Source organism: Hyla sarda, chromosome 2, assembly GCF_029499605.1.
Source record: "Hyla sarda isolate aHylSar1 chromosome 2, aHylSar1.hap1, whole genome shotgun sequence".
Taxonomy (NCBI): Eukaryota; Metazoa; Chordata; class Amphibia; order Anura; family Hylidae; genus Hyla; species Hyla sarda.
The window spans coordinates 514,131,824-514,150,340 of NC_079190.1; the positions used below are offsets into that span (position 1 = coordinate 514,131,824).

The 18,517-nt window shown below is 47.2% G+C and overlaps 1 protein-coding gene across 3 annotated transcripts in view; it reads left to right on the forward strand.

Moving 5' to 3' along the window:
• Positions 1 to 18,517, forward strand: part of CASR (calcium sensing receptor) — a 262,212-nt gene that overhangs the window by 135,176 nt on the left and 108,519 nt on the right. The gene's annotated exons all lie outside the window — the stretch shown is intronic.

Consider the following 18,517-nt stretch of genomic DNA (forward strand, 5'->3'; position numbering starts at 1 on the left):
TATACAATGTATCCAGAAAGTCTTCACCCCGGTCACTATATACAATGTATCCAGAAAGTCTTCACCCCCGGTCACTATATACAATGTATCCAGAAAGTCTTCACCCCCGGTCACTATATACAATGTATCCAGAAAGTCTTCACCCCCCCCCCCCGGTCACTATATACAATGTATCCAGAAAGTCTTCACCCCCGGTCACAATATACAATGTATTCAGAAAGTCTTCACCCCGGTCACTATATACAATGTATCCAGAAAGTCTTCACCCCGGTCACTATATACAGTGTATACAGAAAGTCTTCACCCTGGTCACTATATACAATGTATCCAGAAAGTCTTCACCCCGGTCACTATATACAATGTATCCAGAAAGTCTTCACCCCGGTCAGTATATACAATGTATCCAGAAAGTCTTCACCCCCGGTCACTATATACAATGTATCCAGAAAGTCTTCACCCCCGGTCACTATATATAATGTATCCAGATAGTCTTAACCCCGGTCACTATATACAGTGTATCCAGAAAGTCTTCACCCCGGTCACTATATACAATGTATCCAGAAAGTCTTCACCCCGGTCTCTATATACAATGTATACAGAAAGTCTTCACCCCGATCACTATATACAATGTATCCAGAAAGTCTTCACCCCGATCACTATATACAATGTATCCAGAAAGTCTTCACCCCCGATCACTATATACAATGTATACAGAAAGTCTTCACCCTGGTCACTATATACAATGTATCCAGAAAGTCTTCACCCCGGTCACTATATACAATGTATCCAGAAAGTCTTCACCCCGGTCACTATATACAATGTATCCAGAAAGTCTTCACCCCTGATCACTATATACAATGTATCCAGAAAGTCTTCACCCCCGGTCACTATATACAATGTATCCAGAAAGTCTTCACCCCCGGTCACTATATACAATGTATCCAGAAAGTCTTCACCCCCAGTCACTATATACAATGTATCCAGAAAGTCTTCACCCCCGATCACTATATACAATGTATCCAGAAAGTCTTCACCCCGGTCACTATATACAATGTATCCAGAAAGTCTTCACCCCCGGTCACTATATACAATGTATCCAGAAAGTCTTCACCCCGGTCACTATATACAATGTATCCAGAAAGTCTTCACCCCCGGTCACTATATACAATGTATCCAGAAAGTCTTCACCCCCGATCACTATATACAATGTATCCAGAAAGTCTTCACCCCCGTCACTATATACAATGTATCCAGAATGTCTTCACCCCCAATCACTATATACAATGTATCCAGAAAGTCTTCACCCCCCGTCACTATATACAATGTATCCAGAAAGTCTTCACCCCCGGTCACTATATACAATGTATCCAGAACGTCTTCACCCCCGGTCACTATATACAATATATCCAGAACGTCTTCACCCCCAGTCACTATATACAATGTATCCAGAAAGTCTTCACCCCCGGTCACTATATACAATGTATCCAGAAAGTCTTCACCCCGGTCACTATATACAGTGTATACAGAAAGTCTTCACCCTGGTCACTATATACAATGTATCCAGAAAGTCTTCACCCTGGTCACTATATACAATGTATCCAGAAAGTCTTCACCCCGGTCAGTATATACAATGTATCCAGAAAGTCTTCACCCCCGGTCACTATATACAATGTATCCAGAAAGTCTTCACCCCCGGTCACTATATATAATGTATCCAGATAGTCTTAACCCCGGTCACTATATACAGTGTATCCAGAAAGTCTTCACCCCGGTCACTATATACAATGTATCCAGAAAGTCTTCACCCCGGTCTCTATATACAATGTATACAGAAAGTCTTCACCCCGATCACTATATACAATGTATCCAGAAAGTCTTCACCCCGATCACTATATACAATGTATCCAGAAAGTCTTCACCCCCGATCACTATATACAATGTATACAGAAAGTCTTCACCCTGGTCACTATATACAATGTATCCAGAAAGTCTTCACCCCCCCCCCCCCCGGTCACTATATACAATGTATCCAGAAAGTCTTCACCCCCGGTCACTATATACAATGTATTCTGAAAGTCTTCACCCCGGTCACTATATACAATGTATCCAGAAAGTCTTCACCCCGGTCACTATATACAGTGTATACAGAAAGTCTTCACCCTGGTCACTATATACAATGTATCCAGAAAGTCTTCACCCCGGTCACTATATACAATGTATCCAGAAAGTCTTCACCCCGGTCAGTATATACAATGTATCCAGAAAGTCTTCACCCCCGGTCACTATATACAATGTATCCAGAAAGTCTTCACCCCCGGTCACTATATATAATGTATCCAGATAGTCTTAACCCCGGTCACTATATACAGTGTATCCAGAAAGTCTTCACCCCGGTCACTATATACAATGTATCCAGAAAGTCTTCACCCCGGTCTCTATATACAATGTATACAGAAAGTCTTCACCCCGATCACTATATACAATGTATCCAGAAAGTCTTCACCCCGATCACTATATACAATGTATCCAGAAAGTCTTCACCCCCGATCACTATATACAATGTATACAGAAAGTCTTCACCCTGGTCACTATATACAATGTATCCAGAAAGTCTTCACCCCGGTCACTATATACAATGTATCCAGAAAGTCTTCACCCCGGTCACTATATACAATGTATCCAGAAAGTCTTCACCCCTGATCACTATATACAATGTATCCAGAAAGTCTTCACCCCCGGTCACTATATACAATGTATCCAGAAAGTCTTCACCCCCGGTCACTATATACAATGTATCCAGAAAGTCTTCACCCCCAGTCACTATATACAATGTATCCAGAAAGTCTTCACCCCCGATCACTATATACAATGTATCCAGAAAGTCTTCACCCCGGTCACTATATACAATGTATCCAGAAAGTCTTCACCCCCGGTCACTATATACAATGTATCCAGAAAGTCTTCACCCCGGTCACTATATACAATGTATCCAGAAAGTCTTCACCCCCGGTCACTATATACAATGTATCCAGAAAGTCTTCACCCCCGATCACTATATACAATGTATCCAGAAAGTCTTCACCCCCGGTCACTATATACAATGTATCCAGAACGTCTTCACCCCCGGTCACTATATACAATATATCCAGAACGTCTTCACCCCCAGTCACTATATACAATGTATCCAGAAAGTCTTCACCCCCGGTCACTATATACAATGTATCCAGAAAGTCTTCACCCCGGTCACTATATACAGTGTATACAGAAAGTCTTCACCCTGGTCACTATATACAATGTATCCAGAAAGTCTTCACCCCGGTCACTATATACAATGTATCCAGATAGTCTTAACCCCGGTCACTATATACAGTGTATCCAGAAAGTCTTCACCCCGGTCACTATATACAATGTATCCAGAAAGTCTTCACCCCGGTCACTATATACAATGTATCCAGAAAGTCTTCACCCCCCAATCACTATATACAATGTATCCAGAAAGTCTTCACCCCCGGTCACTATATACAATGTATCCAGAAAGTCTTCACCACCGGTCACTATATACAATGTATCCAGAAAGTCTTCACCCCCCGGTCACTATATACAATGTATCCAGAAAGTCTTCACCCCGGTCACTATATACAATGTATCCAGAAAGTCTTCACCCCCCAATCACTATATACAATGTATCCAGAAAGTCTTCACCCCCGGTCACTATATACAATGTATCCAGAAAGTCTTCACCACCGGTCACTATATACAATGTATCCAGAAAGTCTTCACCCCCGGTCACTATATACAATGTATCCAGAAAGTCTTCACCCCCAGTCACTATATACAATGTATCCAGAAAGTCTTCACCCCCGATCACTATATACAATGTATCCAGAAAGTCTTCACCCCGGTCACTATGTACAATGTATCCAGAAAGTTTTCACCCCCGGTCACTATATACAATGTATCCAGAAAGTCTTCACCCCGGTCACTATATACAATGTATCCAGAAAGTCTTCACCCCCGGTCACTATATACAATGTATCCAGAAAGTCTTCACCCCCGATCACTATATACAATGTATCCAGAAAGTCTTCACCCCCGGTCACTATATACAATGTATCCAGAACGTCTTCACCCCCGGTCACTATATACAATATATCCAGAACGTCTTCACCCCCAGTCACTATATACAATGTATCCAGAAAGTCTTCACTCCCGGTCACTATATACATTGTATCCAGAAAGTCTTCACCCCCGGTCACTATATACAATGTATCCAGAAAGTCTTCACCCCCAGTCACTATATACAATGTATCCAGAAAGTCTTCACTCCCGGTCAGTATATACAATGTATCCAGAAAGTTTTCACCCCTGGTCACTATATACACTGTATCCAGAAAGTCTTCACTCCCAGTCCCTATATACAATGTATCCAGAAAGTCTTCACCCTGGTCACTATATACAATGTATCTAGAAAGTTTTCACCCCCGGTCACTATATACAATGTATCCAGAAAGTCTTCACCCCGGTCACTATATACAATGTATCCAGAAAGTCTTCACCCCCCCAATCACTATATACAATGTATCCAGAAAGTCTTCACCCCCGGTCACTATATACAATGTATCCAGAAAGTCTTCACCACCGGTCACTATATACAATGTATCCAGAAAGTCTTCACCCCCGGTCACTATATACAATGTATCCAGAAAGTCTTCACCCCGGTCACTATATACAATGTATCCAGAAAGTCTTCACCCCCGGTCACTATATACAATGTATCCAGAAAGTCTTCACCCCGGTCACTATATACAGTGTATACAGAAAGTCTTCACCCTGGTCACTATATACAATGTATCCAGAAAGTCTTCACCCCGGTCACTATATACAATGTATCCAGAAAGTCTTCACCCCGGTCAGTATATACAATGTATCCAGAAAGTCTTCACCCCCGGTCACTATATACAATGTATCCAGAAAGTCTTCACCCCCGGTCACTATATATAATGTATCCAGATAGTCTTAACCCCGGTCACTATATACAGTGTATCCAGAATGTCTTCACCCCGGTCACTATATACAATGTATCCAGAAAGTCTTCACCCCGGTCTCTATATACAATGTATACAGAAAGTCTTCACCCCGATCACTATATACAATGTATCCAGAAAGTCGTCACCCCGATCACTATATACAATGTATCCAGAAAGTCTTCACCCCCGATCACTATATACAATGTATACAGAAAGTCTTCACCCTGGTCACTATATACAATGTATCCAGAAAGTCTTCACCCCGGTCACTATATACAATGTATCCAGAAAGTCTTCACCCCTGATCACTATATACAATGTATCCAGAAAGTCTTCACCCCCGGTCACTATATACAATGTATCCAGAAAGTCTTCACCCCCAGTCACTATATACAATGTATCCAGAAAGTCTTCACCCCCGATCACTATATACAATGTATCCAGAAAGTCTTCACCCCGGTCACTATATCCAATGTATCCAGAAAGTCTTCACCCCCGGTCACTATATACAATGTATCCAGAAAGTCTTCACCCCGGTCACTATATACAATGTATCCAGAAAGTCTTCACCCCCGGTCACTATATACAATGTATCCAGAAAGTCTTCACCCCCGATCACTATATACAATGTATCCAGAAAGTCTTCACCCCTGGTCACTATATACAATGTATCCAGAACGTCTTCACCCCCGGTCACTATATACAATATATCCAGAACGTCTTCACCCCCAGTAACTATATACAATGTATCCAGAAAGTCTTCACTCCCGGTCACTATATACATTGTATCCAGAAAGTCTTCACCCCCGGTCACTATATACAATGTATCCAGAAAGTCTTCACCCCCAGTCACTATATACAATGTATCCAGAAAGTCTTCACTCCCGGTCAGTATATACAATGTATCCAGAAAGTTTTCACCCCTGGTCACTATATACAATGTATCCAGAAAGTCTTCACTCCCAGTCCCTATATACAATGTATCCAGAAAGTCTTCACCCTGGTCACTATATACAATGTATCTAGAAAGTTTTCACCCCCGGTTACTATATACAATGTATCCAGAAAGTCTTCACCCCCGGTCACTATATACAATGTATACAGAAAGTCTTCACCTCTAATAACTATATACAATGTATCCAGAAAGTCTTCACCCCGGTCACTATATACAATGTATCCAGAAAGTCTTTACCCCCCGGTCACTACATACAATGTATCCAGAAGTCTTTCTCTGTAGATCCTCTCAGCTCTGTCAGGTTGAATGGGGACTGTCGGTGAAGCCATATTTCAGTCTCACCAGAAATGTTCCATTGGGTTCGGGCTCTGGCTGGGCCACTCAAGGACATTCACAGATTGTCCCTAAGCCGCTCCTGTGTTGTCCTGGCCTTCTGCTTAGGTTCATTGTCTTGTTGGAAGATAAACATTCAGCCCAGACTGTGATCCAGAGCGCTCTGGATCAGGTTATTTTTAAGAATATGTCTGTACCCCAACTTCTGATGGTATGCCGGAGGCTATTATGGCAGTTATCTTAAAGCCTGGTAAGAATCCATTGTTGACATTAAGTCCATTGAGTCGTAATGGCCCATCTCTTTGCTCCCCACTGATGTCAAGGTCACGTCCCCTTCCATAGACATGAACTGAGAGGGCCTGGCATGACGTCATGAGGGGGCATGGCGTGACCTTACGACTGCTGCCACCCCACGATCAAATATGTTATCCCCTATCCTTTGGATAGGGAATAGGATTTTTAGGGGCGGAGTACATTTTTAATATTCGTAGACTATATCTTACTCTCCAGCTACCCATAGATAACCCCGCTGACTGAGCGATCTGCTCCTTGAATTTAGCTAAGGCATTTCACAGCGTTGAGTGGGATTATTTATGGGCAGTGTTGACCGGTTTGGAATAGGGGAGGGGTTCCTTTTCCGGGTCTGCTTACTGTATTATGCCCCTACGGCCAGGATGCAGGTTAATGGCTGCTTCTCAGAGCCCTTTGCCTTGGGGAGGGTGATGAGGCAGGGGTGCCCACTCTCCCCTTTGTTGTTTGCCTTGGAGATAGAGCCACTGGCAGTGGCACTACGTGCTCATCCCGGTGTGTCTGGGTTTCGCTGGGGTGAGATTGAGAAAAAGGTCGACCTCTACGCTAAAGATGCTCTTCTGTTTTTGGGCTCTGCTCCTACCTCCTTGCCTGTCTCCATGTCTGTCATTACCAGTTTTGGTCAATTCTCTGGCTTGACCATTAAAGGGGTACTCCGCTGCCCCAGCAAAATGTTCTGAATGCTTTGAGCGGGCAGCGGGGGTCGTGACGTTATGGGCATACCCCTCATGGCGTGATGCCACGCCCCCTCACAGCAAGTCTATGCCATGCCCCCCCTCTCATAGACTTGCATTGAGGGGGAGTGGTGAAATGCCACAAGGGGTGTGCCCGTGACATCACAACCCCCGCAGCCCGCACTCAGCCTCCCAAAAGAACGTCGGGTGCTGCACAGAAATTGCGGGTGTCCCAGCTGTGGGACCCCCCCTAATCAGACATCTTATCCCAAATGCTTTGCATGGGGGATAAGATGTCTAGGGGCGGAGTATTCCTTTAATTGGTCCAAGTCTATGTTGATGCCTGTGTCAGGGGATGGGCCTTCATTGGATGGGATGAAGCTGGAGGTAGTATGGGAGTTTAAGTATTTGGGGGTTACAGTGTCGAACCAGGTACCTGATTTTAAGAGACTGAATTTAACCCCCTCTACTGTCTAAACTTCAGCGGAAGCTGGAGGCCTGGTGTAAATTGTCCTTGTCATTTGTAGGCAGAGGTAATCTTGTAATGATGATCTGGATGCCCCAGCTGCTTTACTTACTTCACAATCTGGATCTAAGTGTCTTTGCCATATTTTTATAAGATTAACAGCTTGTTTTGTGAGCTAATTTGAAGGGTTGCCATGCTCAAATTAAATTGGAGACTGTGCAGAGGAGGAAGTCTGAAAAAGGGGAGAGGCTGGCACTACCTAATCCGTGGGTTTATGGTTCTCCCTGTTAGGGGACCAATTGTTTGTAATAATGCAGAATCTGTTAGTATAAACGTTTAATATGAATGTACTTTGCTCCATTTAGCTTTCCCTCAACCCCAACAGTCTCCCTTTCCCCACAGTATGATGCTGCCCCCACCATGATCACTGTAGGGATGGTATTGGGCAGGTGATGGGCAGTGCCTGGTTTCCTCCAGACATGATACTGCCCCCACCATGATCACTGTAGGGATGGTATTGGGCAGGTGATGGGCAGTGCCTGGTTTCCCCCAGACATGATGCTGCCCCCACCATGATCACTGTAGGGATGGTATTGGGCAGGTGATGGGCAGTGCCTGGTTTCCCCCAGACATGATGCTGCCCCCACCATGATCACTGTAGGGATGGTATTGGGCAGGTGATGGGCAGTACCTGGTTTCCTCCAGTCATGATGCTGCTCCCACCATGATCACTGTAGGGATGGTATTGAGCAGGTGATGGGCAGTGCCTGCTTTCCTCCAGACATGATGCTGCCCCCACCATGATCACTGTAGGGATGGTATTGGGCAGGTGATGGGCAGTGCCTGGTTTCCTCCAGACATGATGCTGCCCCCACCATGATCACTGTAGGGATGGTATTGGTCAGGTGATGGGCAGTGCCTTGTTTCCCCCAGACATGATGCTGCCCCCACCATGATCACTGTAGGGATGGTATTGGGCAGGTGATGGGCAGTACCTGGTTTCCTCCAGACATGATGCTGCCCCCACCATGATTACTGTAGGGATGGTATTGGGCAGGTGATGGGCAGTACCTGGTTTCCTCCAGTCATGATGCTGCTCCCACCATGATCACTGTAGGGATGGTATTGGGCAGGTGATGGGCAGTGCCTTGTTTCCCCCAGACATGATGCTGCCCCCATCATGATCACTGTAGGGATGGTATTGGGCAGGTGATGGGCAGTACCTGGTTTCCTCCAGACATGATGCTGCCCCCACCATGATCACTGTAGGGATGGTATTGGGCAGGTGATGGGCAGTACCTGGTTTCCCCCAGACATGATGCTGCCCCCACCATGATCACTGTAGGGATGGTATTGGTCAGGTGATGGGCAGTGCCTGGTCTCCTCCAGACATGATGCTGCCCCCACCATGATCACTGTAGGGATGGTATTGGGTAGGTGATGGGTAGTACCTGGTTTCCCCCAGACATGATGCTGCCCCCCCCCCCCATGATCACAGTAGGGATGGTATTGGGTAGGTGATGGGCAGTGCCTGGTTTCCCCCAGACATGATGCTGCCCCCACCATGATCACTGTAGGGATGGTATTGGGCAGGTGATGGGCAGTGCCTGGTTTCCCCCAGACATGATTCTGCCCCCACCATGATCACTGTAGGGATGGTATTGGGCAGTACCTGGTTTCCTCCAGACATGATGCTGCCCCCACCATGATCACTGTAGGGATGGTATTGGGCAGGTGATGGGCAGTGCCTGGTTTCCTCCAGACATGATGCTGCCCCCACCATGATCACTGTAGGGATGGTATTGGGTAGTGTTGCTCGCGAATATTCGCAATTCGAATTTTATTCACGAATATCGCATATTCGCGAATTCGCGAATATTCGCGAATATAGCGCTTATATTGGTAATTACGAATATTCGTTTTTTTATTTATTTATTTATTTTTTTTTTCACAGTACACATCACAGTGATCATCCCTCTCTGCTTCCAGCTTATGTGGTGTAAGAAGGCTCTAATACTACTGTGTGAGACCGGTGTGCGAATTTTCGCATATGCGAAAATTTGTATATGCTAATTTTCGCATATGCGAATTGTCGCATATGTTAATTTTCGCACACGCGAATATTCGCATATGCAAAAATAAAATGAGAATATTACGAATATGCGAATATTCGCGAATATGACGAATATTCGTACATATATTCGCGAATATTCGCGAATTCGAATATGGCCTATGCCGCTCAACACTAGCATTGGGCAGGCGATAGGCAGTACCTGGTTTCCTTCAGACATGATGTTTAGAATTTAGGACAGAAACTTCAGTCTTAGTCTCGTCAAAGCAGAGAATCTTGTTTCTCACAGTCTGATCATTATTGTGATCTCCAGGCATCTTCCATGTGTTATTACTAAGGAGAAGCTTCTTTCTCCCATAAAGCCCACACTGTGGAGGCTGCATTGATGGTTCTGGACCTTCTGGAAGTTTCTCCCATCTGCACACAGGATCTTTGGAGGTCAGCCAGGTGACCAATGGGTTCTTGGTCTCCTCTCTAACCAAGACACTTCTCCCTCCATTACTTAGTTTGGTCAGGCGGCAGCTCTAGGAAGACTCCTGGTTGTTCCTTCTTCTTCCATGTAAGAATTATGGAGGCCACTGAGCTCTTGGGAAGTTTCAGTGCAGAAGAAATCTTGTTGTCCCCTTCTCCGGATCTCTGTCTCAACACAATCCTGTCTCTGAGCTCTAGTGGCAGTTCTTTCCTTCTCATGGCTTGGTGTTTTCTCTGATATACATTGTCATCTGTGAGATCTTATATAGACATTAGTGTTGAGCGGCATAGGCCATATTCGAATTCGCGAATATTCGCGAATATATGGACGAATATTCGTCATATATTCGCGAATATTCGCATATTCGTTATATTTTCGCATATGCGAATATTCGCGTATGCGAAAATTAGCATATGTGAATATTAGCAAATACAAAATTAGCATACGCGCAAATTCGCATATGCGAAAATTAGCATATGCGAATTTTCTCATATGCGAATTTTCGCACGCCAGTCTCACACAGTAGTATTAGAGCCTTCTTTACACCACACGAGCTGGAAGCAGAGAGGGATGATCACTGTGATGTGTACTGTGAAGAAAAAAAAAAAAGAAAAAAAAAAAAAAAACGAATATTCGTAATTACGAATATATAGCGCTATATTCGCGAAATTCGCGAATTCGCGAATATGCGATATTCGCGAATAATATTCGAATTGCGAATATTCGCGAGCAACACTAATAGACATGACTGTGTCTGAGCTCTACAGGCAGTTCTTTCTTCCTGATGTCTTGGTGTTTGCACTGATATACATTGTCAGCTGTGAGATCCTATATAGACAGGGCTGTGTCTGAGCTCAACAGGCAGTTCTTCCCCCTCATGGCTTGGTGTTCGCTCTGATATACATTATCAGCTGTGAGACCTTATATAGACTGGGCTGTGTCTGAGCTCTACAGGCATTTCTTTCCCCCACATGGCTTGGTGTTTGCTCTAATATATATTGTCAGCTGTGAGATCTTATATAGACAGGGCTGTGTCTGAGCTCTACAGGCAGTTCTTTCCCGCTCATGGCTCGGTGTTTGCTCTGATATACATTGTCAGCTGTGAGATCTTATATAGACAGGGCTGTGTCTGAGCTCTACAGGCAGTTCTTTCCCCCTCATGGTGTTTGCTCTGATATATTGTCAGCTGTGAAACCTTATATAGACAGGGTTGTGTCTGAGCTGTACAGGCAGTTCTTTCCCCCTCATGTCTTGGTGTTTGCTCTGAAATACATAGTCAGCTGTGAGATCTTATATAGACAGGGCTGTGTCTTGTCCAATCAGCTGAGTTTACCACTGGTGACTCCAATCAGGGTGGGGAAACATCTCCGAGATGATCAAGAAAATGGGAGGAGCCATGGTTAAATATTATGTGTTATAACACAGGCTATGAATACTTAAAGGGGTACTCCGCCCCTGGCATCTTATCCCCTATAGGATAGGGGATAAGATGTTAGATTGCCGCAGTCCCGCTGCTGGGGACCCCGGGGATCGCCGCTGCGGCACCCCGCCATCATTACTGCACAGAGCGAGTTCGCTCTGTGCGTAATGACGGGCGATACAGGGGCCGGAGCAGTGTGACGTCATGGCTCCGCCCCTCATGACATCACGGCCCGTCCCCTTAATGCAAGTCTATGGCAGGGTGCGTGACGACTGCCACGCCCCCTCCCATAGATTTGTATTGACGGGGCGGGCCGTGACATCACAAGGGGCGGAGCCGTGACGTAACGATGCTCCGGCCCCTGTATTGCCCGTCATTACGTGCAGAGCGATCTCGCTCTGCGCAGTAATGATAGAAGGGTGCTGCAGCAGCGATCCCCGGGGTCCCCAGCAGCGGGACCCCGGCGATCTTACATCTTATCCCCTATCCTTTGGATAGGGGATAAGATGTCTAGGGGCGGAGTACCCCTTTAAGTCTATGCTAAATTTTATTCATTTCATTTTTAATAGGTTTGCAGAAATCTCTACAATTGTATATACTTTTTGTCCTGATCCATATCTCACAGATAGCAGATGTTACGCCTAGCGCTCCGGGTCCCCGCTCCTCCCCGGAGCGCTCACGGCGTCTCTCTCCCCGCAGCGCCCCGGTCAGTCCCGCTGACCGGGAGCGCTGCACTGTCATGGCCGTCGGGGATGCGATTCGCACAGCGGGACGCGCCCGCTCGCGAATCGCATCCCAGGTCACTTACCCGTCCCGGTCCCCTGCTGTCATGTGCTGGCGCGCGCGGCTCCGCTCTCTAGGGCGCGCGCGCGCCAGCTCTCTGCGACTTAAAGGGCCAGCGCACCAATGATTGGTGCCTGGCCCAATTAGCTTAATTGGCTCCCACCTGCTCCCTGGCTATATCTGATCTCCTCCCTTGCACTCCCTTGCCGGATCTTGTTGCCTTGTGCCAGTGAAAGCGTTTAGTGTGTCCAAAGTCTGTGTACCTGAACTTCTGCTATCCATCCTGACTACGAACCTTGCCGCCTGCCCCCGACCTTCTGCTACGTCTGACCTTGCCTCTGCCTAGTCCTTCTGTCCCACGCCTTCTCAGCAGTCAGCGAGGTTGAGCCGTTGCTAGTGGATACGACCTGGTTGCTACTGCCGCAGCAAGACCATCCCGCTTTGCGGCGGGCTCTGGTGAAAACCAGTAGCCTCTTAGAACCGGTCCACTAGCACGGTCCACGCCAATCCCTCGCTGACACAGCGGATCCACAACCCGTAAGCCGAATCGTGACAGTAGATCCGGCCATGGATCCCGCTGAGGTGCCGCTGCCAAGTCTCGCTGACCTTCCCACGGTGGTCGCTCAGCAATCGCAGCAGATTGCCCAACAAGGACAGCAGCTGTCGCAGTTGACCGCCATGTTACAGCAACTTCTGCCTCTGCTACAGCAGCAACCATCTCCTCCGCCAGCTCCTGCACCTCCTCCGCAGCGAGTGGCCGCTCCTAGCCTTCGCTTGTCCCTGCCGGACAAATTTGATGGGGACTCTAAACTCTGCCGTGGATTTTTGTCTCAGTGTTCCCTGCATATGGAGATGTTGTCGGACTTGTTTCCTACAGAACGGTCTAAGGTGGCGTTCGTAGTAAGCCTTCTTTCAGGAAAGGCCTTGTCTTGGGCCACACCGCTCTGGGACCGCAATGATCCTGCCACAGTCACAGTCCAGGCCTTCTTCGCTGAAGTCCGGAGTGTCTTCGAGGAGCCAGCCCGAGCTTCTTCTGCCGAGACCGCCCTGTTGAACCTGGTCCAGGGTAATTCTTCAGTGGGCGAGTACGCCATCCAATTTCGTACTCTTGCTTCCGAGTTATCATGGAATAACGAGGCTCTCTGCGCGACCTTTAAAAAAGGCCTATCCAGTCGCATCAAGGATGTGCTGGCCGCACGAGAGGTTCCTGCCAACCTGCAAGAGCTCATCCATTTGGCTACCCGCATTGACATGCGTTTTTCTGAGCAACACCAAGAGCTCCGCCAGGAAAAAGACTTAGATCTCTGGGCACCTCTCCCACAGCATCCGTTGCAATCTACGCCTGGGCCTCCCGCCGAGGAGGCCATGCAAGTGGATCGGTCTCGCCTGACCCAGGAAGAGAGGAATCGCCGTAGGGAAGAAAATCTCTGTCTTTACTGTGCCAGTACCGAGCATTTCTTTGTGGATTGCCCTATCCGTCCTCCACGTCTGGGAAACGCACGCACGCACCCAGCTCACGTGGGTGTGGCGTCTCTTGGTTCTAAGTCTGCTTCTCCACGTCTCACGGTGCCCGTGCGGATTTCTCCTTCAGCCAACTCCTCCCTCTCAGCCGTGGCCTGCTTGGACTCTGGTGCCTCCGGGAATTTTATTTTGGAATCTTTTGTGAATAAATTCCGCATCCCGGTGACCCGTCTCGTCAAGCCGCTCTACATTTCCGCGGTCAATGGAGTCAGACTGGATTGCACTGTGCGTTACCGCACAGAACCCCTCCTGATGTGTATCGGACCCCATCGCGAAGTGATTGAGCTCTTCGTCCTACCCAACTGTACCTCTGAGGTCCTCCTCGGTCTGCCATGGCTCCGGCTTCATTCCCCCACCCTTGATTGGACCACCGGGGAGATCAAGAACTGGGACTCTGCCTGCCATAGGAAGTGCCTCTCCCCCCCTCCCAGTCCCGTCAGGCAAACCTCAGTGCCTCCTCATGGCCCCCGTCCTGGTGTCACACTGCCCCGTGCCAGGCTTCGCCCTCTGCCCTCCCTCCCCATTCCCACTCCTGCTGTACTGCCTGCCATTGAGGAAACCCTCCATTCTTTCCCGATGTCCTCATCCCAGGGGAGGCAGTTACCGGTCAAAGAAAAGGGGAGACCTAAGGGGGGGGTACTGTTACGCCTAGCGCTCCGGGTCCCCGCTCCTCCCCGGAGCGCTCACGGCGTCTCTCTCCCCGCAGCGCCCCGGTCAGTCCCGCTGACCGGGAGCGCTGCACTGTCATGGCCGTCGGGGATGCGATTCGCACAGCGGGACGCGCCCGCTCGCGAATCGCATCCCAGGTCACTTACCCGTCCCGGTCCCCTGCTGTCATGTGCTGGCGCGCGCGGCTCCGCTCTCTAGGGCGCGCGCGCGCCAGCTCTCTGCGACTTAAAGGGCCAGCGCACCAATGATTGGTGCCTGGCCCAATTAGCTTAATTGGCTCCCACCTGCTCCCTGGCTATATCTGATCTCCTCCCTTGCACTCCCTTGCCGGATCTTGTTGCCTTGTGCCAGTGAAAGCGTTTAGTGTGTCCAAAGTCTGTGTACCTGAACTTCTGCTATCCATCCTGACTACGAACCTTGCCGCCTGCCCCCGACCTTCTGCTACGTCTGACCTTGCCTCTGCCTAGTCCTTCTGTCCCACGCCTTCTCAGCAGTCAGCGAGGTTGAGCCGTTGCTAGTGGATACGACCTGGTTGCTACTGCCGCAGCAAGACCATCCCGCTTTGCGGCGGGCTCTGGTGAAAACCAGTAGCCTCTTAGAACCGGTCCACTAGCACGGTCCACGCCAATCCCTCGCTGACACAGCGGATCCACAACCCGTAAGCCGAATCGTGACAGCAGATCAGTAGGAGATCTGAGGATTGGTGTTTATGTCCCACACTCCATGTCACCGCCAGCACATAACTGGGTGGATCCTACAAGTCATGGCAGCTATTAATGTTTGTTGGTCTTGGAAAGATTTTCATAAATATATAAAAAGGCTTTTGTGCAAAACACTGATACTAATAACTGCAAACCACAATGTAATCACAGACAATAGTGAGGTGAAGAATAGTGATCTAATGTGTCCTGTGGTGAAATCTTATGCTCCAAAACAAAAGCTATTCTGTTAACTACTGATGTTACAGGATATGAACACAAGTTACTTTATCTTACATCCGGTAAATCTTTTTTATTAGATACATATAAATCATAACCATCACAAAACCAGCACAACTTTGCCATAACTGAAAACAACAACATGAAATAACATAAACCCAAACTTTACATTTCAAATAAAAGAACCTAAATCAAGCCAGCCCAGTTTTCCCTAAAAATACTAGAAACGCACCTTACACAACCAAATATCTGCAATAGAGAAAGTCAGTAACACCGGCACATACACCACTAGTAGTATGCAGCAAGGTCTGCGATAGGGGATGTAGAGTTCCACTTCTAGCACCTAACCTGATTGCGGTGGTGCGCGTAGCCAGTATACATACAGAAATACAGTAATCCGAAGAAAAGACAGTAGCTGGCACTCACCATTCAGGTATCTTTATTGTGGATATTGGTGCAGGTACATTCTTACAGCGGGCAGGATGCAGGGGTAGGGATGTCGGGACAGCACTGTTTTGCGCTCAGCGGGTGCTTCCACTAGCCGATACCGCTGAGCGCGAAACAGTGCTGTCCCGACATCCCTGCCTCTGCATCCTGCCCGCTGTGAGAATGTACCTGCACCAATATCCACAATAAAGATACCTGAATGGTGAGTGCCAGCTACAACCAAATATCTAACAACACAATCACATGCCTGCTCAACTTGCATTACCAAAAAAGAAACATAAAAATAGCACTATTTAGCTGTAACTAAAAACCACCAAGACTTGGGAAAACACACATTGCAAACGGAAAACACAACAAGCACTACCACTACACATTTTTTTTTCATAAATAACAATAATACAATATCACATGGACACACACACACACACACATATACTTATCTTAACTACATTTTACCTACGAGACCTAGACCAAAGAAAACTAAATCCACAACGGGATACAAAAATACCAAAGAAAAATGACTACAAAAATAAACTGGTTCGACTGCCATAATATAAGATAAACAAAAATATAACATATTATACATATAAACTATATACACTATATATCCACCTAAATATACAGAAAACACACCTACAAATACAGAAAACACACCTACAAATACAGAAAACACACCTACAAATATAATAAAACAACCTACTCTAAACTGTCCCTTCACCCACACCAACCGCCCTCCTGTACATGGGTCAGAGTCCATACAGTTCATAGTCCTCAATGTGCAGTCCACAACTGACCCATGGCAGGTCCACCAAAACAAACAACCACCACCACCCACAAATGCACCAAATGCACAAATAAACCAAACAATACACCCACTTTAGGCCCAAGTTCGGTGCCTGTAAGCCCTTCATAACCTTAAAGGAGAACTCCAGAATAGAAAAATATTCCTCCATACTGCCGGCAGTGATAAAAAAAAAAAAAAAATAGATAGATACATACCTTCCTTCGCTTCCTCCCCCCCCCCCCCCCCCCCGGTGCCGCCACGATCCTCTTCCCAGTTGCCGGTGGTCGGCGAGTCATACTGCACTCAGCAGGTGCCAGGGCCGAAAACGTCACACTGCCGCTCAGCCTATCGCCGGCGGAGTCGAGACTTCGCTGCAGCCGGTTATTGGCTGAGTGCAGGAAGAGGATCACGGCAGAGACCGGAGTGGGTTACCCGAGGCATCGTTGGAGCGAAGGAAAGGTATGTATCTATCTATTTTTTTTTTACTGCTGTCAGTATGGAGGACAATTTTTCTATTCTGGAGTTCTCCTTTAACATCTGAAAACAAAACAAAAAGCTATGGTGCACATGCATTACCCACCACCAAGAAGAAGAATGGCAATCCTGATACATACAAAATTAATATTCTTTCCCTAACTCCACCCTACTTCTCTCCCTACCATTATCCCTAAAAATAAACTGACCCTACTATCACCCTAACCCTGTCCCTATATCACCGTTCCTTACCAAAACAAGGGTACTCTGCCCAAAAGGTCTAGTACCTAGGGCACATCAAAACAAAACCCTCTCCATAGGAGAGAAGCCCTACTGGTACCAAGACTGCCATACTCCAAAGACCTGATCTTCCCGAGGTCACCGGTGATATTCCTACAGACCTCTACCTCGGAGAGGACTTTCCACTGTGTAGACACAAAACACTGTGCATTCCACGTGTAGTACCTAACTACTAATCTGTATAAGAATATAATGCCTAGATCACAAGCACCCAGGTTCCATAAGCCCATTCCGGATAGCTAAGGCCGGCAAGTTGACTCCAGCCAATGGAAACGCCCACCCAGTTGTAGACCCCTATATTAAAAGGGACAATGAAGCAGGAAATGGTCCATGCTTTCCAGCATGTCCCCGCACTCTTCTCGGGGACATCCCCGGGTCATCAGATCTCCTACTCTTCAAATTGTCCCTCACATATAGCTTTTCCTGTAAGCAGCGCCAGACCAAGTCCCAAAACTTCTGGAGGATCGTTTTCATATTTAAAAGATACAACCCCACCCTCAGATCCCAACCTGGGCAGTCCCTGAGCACCAGAGACTTCTGGAAGTGGATCAACAGAACCCGTTTATCAAAAAACTGCCTTGACTGAGTCCTGATCTCCCACACTCCCAGACCCCACCGACATATTGCCTTCAGAGTCGGGGTAGCGTAAGCTGGAAGATATCCATGGGGCGTACGGAGGTCCTTCACTTGCCCTCCTGTCTCCCATTCCTGGAAGAAAGGCCGCAACCATTCCCTGCAGGAGAGTACCCACGGAGGAGCCCTCTCTGACCAGAGGTTTGAGATGTTAGCTTTCAAGAAGGTGTTTGTTAAGAACACCACAGGGTTTACCATAGATAAACCCCCTAGTCTCCTCGTGCGATATGTAACCTCCCTC